This window comes from Globicephala melas, chromosome 9, assembly GCF_963455315.2.
Source record: "Globicephala melas chromosome 9, mGloMel1.2, whole genome shotgun sequence".
NCBI classification, from domain to species: Eukaryota; Metazoa; Chordata; class Mammalia; order Artiodactyla; family Delphinidae; genus Globicephala; species Globicephala melas.
This window is the reverse complement of record NC_083322.1, coordinates 7,656,785-7,670,863: the sequence shown is the minus strand read 5'-3', so window position 1 is coordinate 7,670,863 and position 14,079 is coordinate 7,656,785. Positions and strand designations below refer to the sequence as shown.

Below are 14,079 nucleotides of genomic sequence, written 5' to 3'. Positions count from 1 at the left end.
GGGAGGGAGGGAGGGAGGGGGGAGGGAGGGAGGGAGGGGGGGAGGGAGGGGGGAGGGAGGGAGGAGGGAGGGAGGGGGGGGAGGGAGGGAGGGGGGAGGGAGGGAGGGGGAGGGGGGAGGGAGGGGGAGAGAGGGAGGGAGGGAGGGAGGGAATGGGCTCCCTAAGTTCAAGGTTGCTTGAAATGATAAGTAGAAATCCACTCCTTTCTCTACCTAGCCTCAAGGTTCTAGGCAGAGAAAGACTTAGACTTCTCCTTACGTAACATCTTTCCACAGAGGAAAGAGATCAACACTGGGAAGAAATTGAAAAAGAGCAAAAAGTAAAGTATCCTTTGCGAGAAGTGGATCTAGCCCCACATTCCGGTCTTTGCTTATGACATGTCCTAGCTGAACCTAACAGTACTTTCAATCAATACTCGTTTCCATGGCTTGTGAGATTTTAACTTTCGTCTTCCAGAATACTAATATTTTAGGAAATTAGCTATTTTTCTTCTGTTGAATGAAAAGAAAGCAAGTTTGAAGGACTTGGTGGCTGTCTTGCCACCTTAGACCTCCCCTCTAGGTGTGTGTGGGTTAATTGGTCTCAGACCCAGCAAAAGCAGACATGACCTTCCACCTGGGCTCCACCCACTGGAGGTCAGAGTCCCGATGGTGTCTTTCATAATTATGGCAGGATGTTTTAAGAACATTAGACAGTCACGAAAAGACAGGTAAAATTTGACGTCCACTCCTTTGGTGAAATGTGGGCAAATTGTTAACGTAGTCGGTTACCTTTGGAAGTGAGACTGACTTGATAGCAAGCCACGTCAGCCAGGGGCCATGAAAGTTACAGATTTTGAAGGAAGTACTGACTGCTCCAACCCAACCAGAGCTCAGTCCCTTCCAAATCCTCCCCTCAAGTTATAGTTCTCAAAATTACACATTATTTTTAAGTTACTTTTTTATTGAAGTACAGTTGATTTACAATGTTGTTTTCCTGGTGCACAGCAAAGTGAGTCAGTTATACATATATATATTCTTTTCCATATTCTTTTCCATTATGGTTTATCACAGGATATTGAATATAGTTCCCTGTGCTATACAGAAGGACCTTGTTGTTTATCCATTCTATATATAATAGTTTGCATCTGCTAATCCCAAACTCCCAAACCAACCCTCCCCCACCCCCTGCCCCCTTGACAACCACAAGTCTGTTCTCTTTGTCTGTGAGTCTGTTTCTGTTTCATAGATAAGTGCATTTGTGCCATATTTTAGATTCCACATATAAGTGATACCATACAGTATTTGTCTTTCTCTTTCTGACCTACTTTGCTTAGTATGATAATCTCTAGGTCCATCCATGTAGCCACAAATGGCACTATTTCATTCTTTTTTATGGCTGAGTAATATTCCATGGTATATGTATTCCACATCTTCTTTATCCATTCATCTGTTGCTGGACATTTAGGTTGCTTCCCTGTCAAGGCTGTTGTAAATAGTGCTGAACATAGGGGTGCATGTATCTTTTTTTTTGGCTGTGTTGGGTCTTCATTGCTGCACGCAGGCTTTCTCTAGTTGCGGCGAGCAAGGGCTACTCTTCATTGCGGTGTGCAGGCTTCTCATTGTGGTGGCTTCTCTTGTTGCAGAGCACGGGCTCTAGGTGCAGGCTTCCGTAGTTGTGGTGCATGGGCTCAGTAGTTGTGGCTCATGGACCCTAGAGCGCAGGCTCAGTAGTTGTGGCACACAGGCTTAGTCGCTCCCCCGCATGTGGGGCCTTCCCGGACCAGGGCTCGAACCCATGTCCCCTGCATTGGCGGGCGGATTCTTAACCACTGTGCCACCAGGGAAGTCCTGCACGTATCTTTTTGAATTATAGTTTTGTCCCGATATATGTCCAGGAGTGGGATTGCTGGATTGTATAGCAACTCTATTTTTAGTCTTTTGAGAAACCTCCATACTGTTCTCCATGGTGGCTGTACTAATTTACATTCCCACCTACAGTGTAGGAGGGTTCCCTTTTCTCCACAGCCTCTACAGCATTTATTTGTAGACTTTTTAATTATTTTTATAAAACATCAGGTCCACTGATTCCTGCCAAAAGCTGTGAACAAATTCCCCTTTATCAACACATCTTACCCAGATCACCTAGGACAAGTTTCCTCCTAAATCCTGTTCTCCCAGGCATGCTGGTTAGATTCTACTTGGTTTTCATTATGACAGGTGACCCTAACTGACCCAATTTCTCACTTTTCTGAGATCTCCCTGGATGCAGAGATCCAATTTTACTTTTATCCCTTTCTGTCTACTGACTGCAGTGGTCTCCAAGAGTCTTAGAGACCAAGTAAAGCTGTAACATGAAAAAGGGTAGGGGGAGGCATTTATTATGGTCTTGGAAAGAATTTTGACTCATGTAAACAAGATGACCTGGGAACAGCTTAATAAAAGAGAAGAGGAGAGGGCTGTGGTCAGAGTCTGACAGAACACTTAAATCTAAGGGAGAGGCAGGAAGAGTAGCATCTCAGGAAGAAGAATGAAGAGGAATGAAAAGAACAAGCAAGGAAAAACCAGGAGACAGGCTGTCACAGGAGGAGAGAGTTTCATGAAACTGCTTATCATTGACAAATAATATCAAGTCCCATGTGTAAAATAAAGCTAAGAAAATGTTCTTTCAATTTAGTAATTATGAAACCACTGTTGACTTTGGAGAGAGAAAAGTTTCAGAACAGTGGGCTGATATGATGAGTCAGCAGCTTCCTTTCACTTGATGAAAAAGAGTAAGTCTCCTGTGCCACTTTCTAATTTCCTGTTATCTGAGATGTGGGCGTGAGGCACATCTCCCGGACACAAGCTATTTGAGACAGTATGAGAAATATTGGTCTGCAATAGAAGTCTACCCCAGGGGAATTGGGGAGGGGCTTGTTTCCAGAAAACAACAAATTCAACAGCTCTGAAGTCCTGGAGCCAGTTATCCCAAGACTATTCGATAGGGATTCAGGCAACCGGGAAATTGTTCTCAGTTCAGCTCTAATAACAAGTGTTACTACTTTTCCTCTTTGAGTCTCTTTTTTCATCAAATAAACGAATTGGATTAGTTGGTCTCCAAACTTTCTTCCAACTTCAGCCATTTAGGATTGTGTGTTTAGAAGTGGTTTGAAAAGTTCTGAGTTGCCAAGTGATTACCCATAACACCATGGGCTTGAATCCCACCTCTGCCACTTAGCATCTGAGGGACCACTGACAAGTTACCTAATATATCTGTCAAGTAGGAATACAGTTCCTATGTCTCAGGAGGAGATGAGCTAGTCCGTGCTAAGTGCTCCATATAGTATCTGGCACAGAGCCAGTACTCATTAAATAGGAGGTATTTCTCTACCTTTTCCTTTACCTTTTATTCCCTTAGCTTTCTTCTTGCTCCATGTAATATTCACCCTCTCCTACAGAACTCACTTCCCTACAGAACTCACTTCTAACTGGCTTGTTTCCTCCTTCCCAAAATACTGACCTGAAATGGGATCACTTCACCCCACCAGCCCTGAAGGAAAGGTCACGTGCTACATGGCCCTCGACATCCAAGTCACTCCACAGTCACTCCACACACCTGCCATGGTGGCCACAGAGCAGCAAGCGAGGGCCCAGGAATTTTCTCACCAAGAAAGGAAGTGAGCATCCCTCTGAAAACACCACCCAGCATCCCTTTTTACAGCGGAGACTTGGGGCACAGCTGCCCGAGAGTTCCATCCGGGTTCTAGAGAAGGAAGGGCTTAAAAGCTCAACCTAGAGCTAAAAGACGTTCTTGGCTTTGGACTCTACAGAAGGCCACCCTCTGCCTGCTGCCTACGTTAGCAAGGCCAGGATCCTGTCTCCTCTTCCAAAGTCACTGAAAAACAGAGGATACAGTTCTCTTCCCTCTACATGTTAAATGTAATTAGAAGGTAGAGCCTCCTTTCCATTGGATAGTCCCCCGCCGCGAAGTGGGAGGAGATAAGGCTCCATCCTTCAATAACACTTATCTACCCAACAACTGGGCTGGGGGAGCAGTAGAGACTCCATGGCATAGACGAAGAAACTGTGCTCAGAGAGCCTAAGCAAACTGCCTGATGCTATACAACTACATGCAGTGATGAATGTGAGATTCAGACTTGAATTTGTCTGGCTCCAAAATCTCTGTTCCTTCTATGACAGTAAAACAAAGGAGAAGAAGAGCAAGAGAGCCATGTGGCTGACAGGGTCTTAGTGCCCCGGCCTAGTGTCAGGCCTGAGCCTCTGAAGTGGGAGAGACGAGTTCAGGACATTGGACCACCAGAGACCACCCGGCCCCATGTAATATCAGTCGGCAAGAGCTCTCCCAGAGATCTCTGTCTCAACGCTAAGACCCAGCTCCTCTCAACGGCCAGCAAGCTCCAGTGCTGAACACCCCATGGCAAGCAACTAACAAGACAGGAACAAAACCCCACCCATTAGCAGAGAGGCTGCCTAAAATCATAGTGAGTTCACAGACACCCCAAAACACACCAACGGACGTGGCCCTGCCAGCCAGAAAGACAAGATCCAGCCCCACCCACCAGAACAAAGGCACCAGGCCCCTCTACCAGAAAGCCTACACAAGCCCCTGAACCAACCTTACCGACTGGCGGCAGACACCAAAAACAACGGGAACTGTGAACCTGTAGCCTGTGAAAAGGAGACCCCCAAAACAGTAAGTTAAACAAAATGAGAAGACAGAGAAATATGCAACAGATGAAGGAGCAAGGAAAAAACCCACCAGACCAAATAAATGAAGAAGGAATAGGCAACCTACCTGAAAAAGAATTCAGAATAATGAGAGTAAAGATGATGCAAAATCTTGGAAACAGAATGGAGAAAATACAAGAAACGTTTAAAAAGGACCTAGAAGAACTAAAGAGAAAATAAACAATGATGAACAACACAATAAATGAAATTAAAAATTCTCTAGAAGGAATCAATAGCAGAATAACTGAGGCAGAAGAACGGATAAGTGACCTGGAAGATAAAATAGTGGAAATAACTACCACAGAGCAGAATAAAGAAAAAAGAATGAAAAGCATTGAGGACAGTCCCAGAGACCTCTGGGACAACATTAAATGCACCAACATTCGAATTATAGGTGTCCCAGAAGAAGAAGAGAAAAAGAAAGGGTCTGAGAAAATATTTGAAGAGATGATAGTTGAAAATTTCCCTAATATGGGAAAGGAAATAGTCAATCAAGTCCAGGAAGCACAGAGAGTCCCATACAGGATAAATTCAAGGAGAAACACGCCAAGACACATATTAATCAAACTATCAAAAAATAAATACAAAGAAAAAATATTAAAAGCAGCAAGGGAAAAGTGACAAATAACATACAAGGGAGTCCCCATAAGGTTAACAGCTGATCTTGTAGCAGAAGCTCTACAAGCCAGAAGGCAGTGGTAGGACATATTTAAAGTGATGAAAGGGAAAAACCTACAACCAAAATTACTCTACCCAGCAAGAATCTCATTCAGATTCGACGGAGAAATCAAAATCTTTACAGACAAGCAAAAGCGAAGAGAATTCAGCACCACCAAACCAGCTTTACAACAAATGCTAAAGGAACTTCTCCAGGTAGGAAACACAAGAGAAGGAAAAGACCTACAATAACAAACCGAAAACAATTAAGAAAATGGTAATAGGAGTATACGTATCGATAATTACCGTAAATGTAAATGGATTAAATGCCCCAGCCAAAAGACATAGACTGGCTGAATGGATACAAAAACAAGACCCGTATATATGCTGTCTACAAGAAACCCACTTCAGACCTAGGGACACATACAGACTGAAAGTGAGGGGATGGAAAGAGATATTCCATGCAAATAGAAATCAAAAGAAAGCTGGAGTAGCAATTCTCATATCAGACAAAATAGACTTTAAAATAAAGACTGTTACAAGAGACAAAGAAGGGCACTACATAATGACCAAGGGATCAATCCAAGAAGATACAACAATTGTAAATATTTATGCACCCAACATAGGAGCATCTCAATACATAAGGCAAATGCTAACAGCCATAAAAGGGGAAATCGAAAGTAACACAATCATAGTAGGGGACTTTAACACCCCACTTTCACCAATGGACAGATCATCCAAAATGAAAATAACGAAACACAAGCTTTAAATGACACATGAAACAATATGGACTTAGTTGATATTTATAGGACATTCCATCCAAAAACAACAGAATACACTTTATTCTCAAGTGCTCATGGAACATTCTCCAGCATAGACCATATCTTGGGACACAAATCAAGCCTTGGTAAATTTAAGAAAATTGAAATCCTATCAAGTATATTTTCTGACCACAACGTTATGAGACTAGATATCAATTATGGAAAAAAAACTGTAAAAAATACAAACACATGGAGGCTAGACAATACAGTACTAAATAACCAAGAGATCACTGAAGAAATCAAAGAGGAAATCAAAAAATACCTAGAAACAAATGACAATGAAAACTTGATGACCCAAAACCTATAGGATGCAGCAAAAGCAGTTCTAAGAGGGAAGTTTATAGCAATACAATCCTACCTCAAGAAACAAGAAACATCTCAAATAAACAACCTAACCTTACACCTAAAGCAATTAGAGAAAGAAGAACCAAAAAAACCCCAAAGTTAGCAGAAGGAAGGAAATCATAAAGATCAGATCAGAAATAAATGAAATAGAAACAAAGAAAACAATAGCAAAGATCAATAAAACTAAAAGCCGGTTATTTGAGAAGATAAACAAAATTGATAAACCATTAGCCAGACTCATCAAGAAAAAAAGGGAGAAGACTCAAATCAGTTAGAATTAGAAATGAAAAAGGAGAAGTAACTGACACTGCAGAAATACAAAGGATCATGAGAGATTACTACAAGCAACTCTATGCCAATAAAATGGACAACCTGGAAGAAATGGACAAATTCTTAGAAAAGCACAACCTTCCGAGACTGAACCAGGAAAAAATAGAAAATATGAACAGACCAATCACAAGCACTGAAATTGAAACTGATTAAAAATCCTCCAACAAACAAAAGCCCAGGACCAGATGGCTTAACAGGCGAATTCTATCAAATATTTAGAGAACTAACACCTATCCTTCTCAAACTCTTCCAAAATATAGCAGAGGGAGGAACACTCCCAAACTCATTCTGAGGCCACCATCACCCTGATACCAAAACCAGACAAAGATATCACAAAAAAGGAAAACTACAGGCCAATATGATGAACATAGATGCAAAAATGCTTAACAAAATACTAGCAAACAGAATCCAACAGTACATTAAAAGGATCATACACCATGATCAAGTACGGTTTATCCCAGGAATGCAAGGATTCTTCAATATACGCAAATCAATCAATGTGATATGCCATATTAACAAATTGAAGGATAAAAACCATACTATCATCTCAATAGATGCAGATAAAGCTTTCAACAAAATTCCACACCAAATTATGATTAAAAACCCTCCAGAAAGTAGGCACAGAGGGAACTTAGCTCAACATTATAAAGCCCATATATGACAAACCTACAGCCAACATCATTCTCAATGGTGAAAAACTGAAACCATTTCCTCTAAGATCAGGAACAAGACAAGGTGGCCCACTCTCACCACTGTTATTTAACATAGTTTTGGAAGTTTTAGACACAGCAATCAGAGAAGAAAAAGAAATTAAAGAAATCCAAATCAGAAGAGAAAAAGTAAAACTGTCACTGTTTGCAGATGACATGATACTATACATAGAGAATCCTAAAGATTCTACCAGAAAACTACTAGAGCTAATCAATGAATTTGGTAAAGTAGCAGGATACAAAATTAAGGCACAGAAATCTCTTGCATTCCTATACAAAAATGATGAAAAATCTGAAAGGGAAATTAAGGAAACACTCCCATTTACCATTGCAGCAAAAAGAATAAAATATCTAGGGATAAACCTACCTAAGGAGACAAAACACCTGTATGCAGAAAACTGTAAGACACTGATGAAAGAAATTAAAGATGCTACAAACAGTTGGAGAAATATACCATGTTCTTGGATTGGAGGAATCAACATTGTGAAAATGACTCTACTACCCAAAGCAATCTGCAGATTCAATGCAATCCCTTTCAAACTACCAATGGCACTTTTCACAGAACTAGAATAAAAAATTTCACAATTTGTATGGAAACACAAAAGACCCTGAATAGCCTAAGCAGTCTAGAGAAAGGAAAATGGAGCTGGAGGAATCAGGCTCCCAGACTTCGGAATATACTACAAAGCTACAGTAATCAAGACAGTATGGTACTGGCACAAAAACAGAAATAGAGATCAATGGAACAGGATAGAAAGCCCAGAGATAAACTCACGCACATATGGTCACCTTATCTTTGATAAAGGAGGCAAGAATATAGAATGGAGGAATGACAGCCTCTTCAGTAAGTGTTGCTGGGAAAACTGGGCAGCTACATGTAAAAGAATGAAATTAGAACACTCCCTAACACCATCCACTAAAATAAACTCAAAATAGATTAAAGACCTAAATATAAGGCCAGACACTATAAAACTCTTAGAGGAAAACATAGGCAGAACACTCTATGACATAAATCACAGCAAGATCCTTTTTGACCCACCTCCTAGAGAAATGGAAATAAAAACAAAAATAAACAAATGGGACCTATTGAAACTTAAAATCTTTGGCACAGGAAACCATAAACGACGGAAAGACAACCCTCAGAAAATATTTGCAAACAAAGCAACTGACAAAGGATTAATCTCCAAAATATACAAGCAGCTCATGCAGCTCAATATCAAAAAAACAAACAACCTAATCCCAAAATGGGTAGAAGAACTAAATAGACATTTCTCCAAAGAAGATACACAGATTGCCAACAAACGCATGAAAGGATGCTCAACATCACTAATCATTAGAGAAATGCAAATCAAAACTACAATGAGGTATCACCTCACACTAGTCAGAATGGCCATCATCAAAAAATCTACAAACAATAAATGCTGGAGAAGGTGTGGAGAAAAGGGAACCCTCTTGCACTGTTGGTAGGAATGCAGGCACTATGGAGAACAGTATGGAGGTTCCTTAAAAAACTAAGAATAGAACTACCATATGACCCAGCAATCCCACTACTGGGCATATAGCCTGAGAAAACCATAATTCAAAAAGAGTCATGTACCACAATGTTCATTGCAGCATTATTTATGATAGCCAGGACATGGAAGCAACCGAAGTGTCCATCAACAGATGAATGGATAAAGAAGATGTGGCACATATATACAACGGAATATTACTCAGCCATAGAAAGAAACGCAATTGAGTTATTTGTGGTGAATTGGATGGACCTAGAGTCTGTCATACAGAGTGAAGTAAGTCAGAAAGAGAAAAACAAATACCGTATGCTAACACATATATATGGAACCTAAATATATATCTATATATTTATATATATGGTTATGAAGAACCTAGGGGCAGGACAGGAATAAAGACACAGACGCAGAGAATGGACTTGAGGACACAGGGAGGGGGAAGGGGATGCTGAGAAGAAGTGAGAGAGTGGTGTGGACATATATACACTACCAAATGTAAAATGGATAGCTAGTGGGAAGCAGCCGCATAGCACAGGGAGGTCAGCTCGGTGCTTTGTAACCACCTAGATGGGTGGGATAGGGAGGGTGAGAGGGAGATGCCAGAGGGAGGAGATATGGGGATATATGTATACGTATAGCTGATTCACTTTGTTATACAGCAGAAAGTAACACAACACTGTAAAGCAATTCTACTCCAATAAAGATGTGTGTATATATATATAATTAGAAGGTGTCATGAAAAGAGGGCTAACACAGGTCTTTTGGAAGTTACGAGAATCCAGCTATGATTCTGGTTTAGTCAAAAAGTAACAATTCATTTAAATTTTAAAATGAAAACTGACCTGGGAAGAAACAGCAGTTGCAGGTATTTGTCTGAAAAGCACTGGAGGCTTTCTCATGCCTCATGTCTTTGCTCCAACATGAGCAAATAGCATTAGGTGAGCTCCCGGGATGGCCTGGCAGAGGTATGTGAACCACACGGTGGTCTGCAGCCTCAGCAGCCCAAGAGCATCTTCCGTGGAAGCCACGGGCCAGATTTCTCTCACGGGGTGGAGAAGAGCAGACACGCTCAAGGGCATGACTCAGCACGAGCAGCAGCAGGGTGCGTTGAGCCGGGGCCCTCTTTGGCACAGAGACATGCCAGCGAGTTCGGAGTCCTGGCCGCCGAAGCAGCAGCGGCCGGGCTGGCAGGAAGCAGAGGTCTGGGGGGCCTCAACCTGCAGGCCGGCGGCCAGCCCAGAGCAGGGGCAGCATGAGCCATTGGGGAGAGGTGAGCGGGCTTGTCAGGGCGGGGGGCCAGTGCAGGGGTTTACGTGCAGCAAAATCAACACAGGCCAGAGTGTGTCACTGTGTTCAGCAGTAGTTTAAGGAGGAGGCCAGCGTTTCCAGAGGGCTGGAGGCTGCTTCGGGAAGCTTCAGGGGGAAGTCAAGCTCCTCAGTGGCTCCTTGAGCAAGAAGGTTAGGTCCCCTTAACTATGACAGATGTCCAGGCTCAACTCACTTGGCCCTGAGCTCTTCTGAAATCTCTCTGGAAGTTCAAGGAGGCCAACCCTTCTGTGCAAGATGTCACCCGGCAGAGGCTTACTCATCCTCACTCCTTCAGGATCCTCTGTGCTGCCCGGGAGGCCCGGTGGGAGATTCCACGGGGGAAGTGCTGTCTTCAGGAGGGCTCGTGGGAGCAGGGAGCCTGCAGCGTTTCTTCCTGTGCCAAACAGTTTGTCTATCAGGCAGATTTCCTCCTGTGTGGCAACCTGAGTTTATGGCAGAGTTGAGGTTTGTTAGATGGACTCATAAGTGAATGGGGACTAGAGTGCTATGACCATTCTCCGGGCTACGCTTGGCGAGCAGCCCCAGACAGCTGCCCACCTCCCCAGACTCGATGGTGTAGCTCGTTTAGTCAGCTGCCCCTCACACCCTCAGTATTCCAGACTCATGAGTGGATAATCCCATGGCCATCTGAAATGCCAGGTCCTGGAGGGAGTAAAGAGAAAATGGACCTTTGTAGGCAAGGGAGAAAAATGGGATTCACGTCATGAAGTGCACTCCAATCCGTGCATGAATAAAATGGCTCTTTCTGGTATCTGAAAAGTTTAAGATAAAAAATATACAATTTGAATTGCAGGAATTAGAACACAGGAAATCTGTTGTTTTTTCCCATTTCCCGCAAACCTGAGTCAATAGCAACATACGTGCTGGCTGAGATGTCCTGGGTGATACTTCAAGGCCACGCGCTTCATGTGCTTTTATTTATCTCGTTTAATCCACACGAGAACCTTATAAAGTATGTAGTTACCGATTCCCATTTTCTTTTCACAGTGAAGAAACTAAAGCTAAAGATTAGTTAACAGCCCAAGGTCAGGCAGCTAGTAAGAGACAAGAGGTGGGACTTGATCCCAGTCTGAGTCCAGAGACTTAACCATTTGTCTTGTCCAAACAAAAATTGCACCAAAGTTAAACAAGAAAGGAAGACTTCATTCAAGGCTACTGCAGGATGGGAGAGAGGCCAGAGCTTGGGGTGAGCTCAGCTCTGCTGAAGGAAAGGGCAAGAAAAATTGTTGTCCCTTTTACAACTTGGAGCAAGTTGCCTGCCCTGAGGAAGTTAGGCTCCTACCCTCCCCAGAACTGGGGTGTAGAGGCAGCAGCTCCCTGAATGTTTATGTTCCAAAAAGATGCCCCCAGGTCCTTGAGAAAGACATTCCAGTTTTACAGCTGGAAAAAGGCCATTTTACAACTGGCAAAAGGCTTTTTAAAAGATAAATATCTCAAAGGAGCAGAGAAAGAATTTAAGGAAATGCTTTAAGAATAGGGGAGTCAAGGACCTAGGGTCAGAAGAAACCTGTCAAAATTTGCTCAGTCCGAGGGGAACGTTAAGGCTGTCTTGGTCCTTATACCAGGGTCCCTCATCTGGGTGGCTACTGTGACCCACCAGGTATTTGGAAAAGTGTGATGGCTTTGGAGCACTACCTTCAGCTCCAGCCACAGGCAAAGCTGCCCACAATGCAGAAGAGGATCCATCCCCACAAAGTCTTGCACCCCCAGATGGCCGCCACGCCCCATGCAGCGCTGCTCTCAGTTGTGGAGCCTGCAGTAGGAGACGATGAGATCAGGCCGGTCCTGAGTCAGCCCCAGCAGCCCCAGCAGGCGTTCTGTGGATTACCAGTCACATTGGCAAATTTCAAGGCAGTCAGGCCCTCACTGTGACACGACCACAAAGGGCTTGGATTAACAAGAGAATTTTATGCAGAAGTACTGGGGGCAGGGAACAAACGAGATGCCTTACTTAAGAGTTTCTCTGGTACAGAGATAAGCTGTTTTTCTTTTTAGCTCATTTGGTAAACCTTTACAAAGGTTGTCAAAGTCAACACGGAACTCTCTAGAGCTGTGTCTAGAGCGCGACCCTCTGGCTTCTCTCCGTGCTCTCAGCAGCAGCCCACGTGCCCTCCTTCTTGAAACACTCTCTTCTCTTGGATTCCATGGCGTGTGCTTGCCCGCTTTCCCTCACCTCACTGGCCATGACTGGAGTCTCTCCTGTGAGTTCTCTTCCTCTCCGTGACCACTAAATGTTAGAGCATCAGACACAGAGCCTTCCCCTCTTCTCCAGCCATGCGTTTCCCTGGGTGATCTCATCCAGTCCAACGGCTCCCTAAACTGTTTATGCACCAGTGACTCTGAAATCAAAATCTCCAGGCCTCGCTTTTCCGGAAACTCTGCATCCACGTACACAGCTACTTGGCGTATCCACGTGGCTGTCTGATGGGCATCTCAGAGTAAGCATGGCAAGGAGAGCTCCTGCTGCCTGCCCCAAGCCTGCTCTTCTGCCAGCCTTCCCGTCTCAGAAAATGACATCATCGTGCACCCATTTCTGCTTGAACCCAAACTCTGGCGTTAGCCTTGATTTCCTCTTTCCCTCATCACTGCCCATCATTAGTGAGTCCTGTGACTGCCTCCGGCTGTGCCCCAAACGCACCCACTGCTGTCTCCTGCCACGGGTCCCACTCTAGTCGAAGCCTTGGTGGTTTCCTGATTGGACTGTTGTAACTGGTCTCCTGGCTGGCCCCCAATCTTGGTATGTTTCTTGAACACACCAAGCCTGTTCCTGCTTTAGAGCATGTACACTGGCTGTTCCCTCTACCTGAAACGCCTCCCCAGCCATCAACAAAATTGGCTCCTACTTTTTTTTAATTGAGGTATAGTTGATTTACAGTATTACATTAGTTTCAAGTGTATAGTGTAGTGATTCAATATTTTATAAATTATACTCCATTTAAAGTTATTACAAAATAATGGTAATATTTTCCTGTGCTGTACAATATATCCTTGTTGCTTATGTATTTTATACATATAGTAGTTTGTGTCTTTCAATCCCCTACCCCTATCTTGCCCCTCCCCTCTTTCCCTCTCCCTGCTGGTAACTACTGGTTTGCTCTCTGTATCTGTGAGTCTGTTTCTGTATTGTTGTATGCATTCATTTGTTTTATTTTTTAGATTCCACATATACGTGATAACATACAGTATTTGGTCTTTCTCTGACTTATTTCACTAAGCATAATACTCACTAGGTGCGTCCACATTGTTGCAAATGGCAGGATTTCATTCTTTTTTATGCCTGAGTAATATTCCATTGTGTGTATATGCACCACATCTTCTGTATCCATTCATCTGTTGGTGGACACCTGGGATTCTCCCGTGTCTTAAAGCTTGGCTCCTCTCATTCACTCTCAGCTCTGTACCTCCTCAGAGAGGCCTTCGCCGACCACTCAGTCTAAGGTAGCCAGTCGTTTACCATCTTACATTCTCCTTAGAACTTCTGATGTTTTCATTTATCTTTGTGCCCTTCCCCTAGAAGGTAAGCTACATGACAGGAGAGATTTAGAATATCGCTGCAGTGGTTGCCCAGTGGATTTGCTGAGTGAGCAATAGGATGAATGAATAAGTGAATTATATTTCTGTTACTTCTCTGAGTTAACAGTCATATTACCATCTTTGGAAATATTTTTT

General features: G+C 43.2%; 1 protein-coding gene across 3 annotated transcripts in view; it reads left to right on the top strand.

Annotated features, from left to right (window-relative positions):
• CNTNAP2 (contactin associated protein 2) overlaps positions 1 to 14,079 on the top strand; it is a 2,034,513-nt gene that overhangs the window by 1,794,554 nt on the left and 225,880 nt on the right. The gene's annotated exons all lie outside the window — the stretch shown is intronic.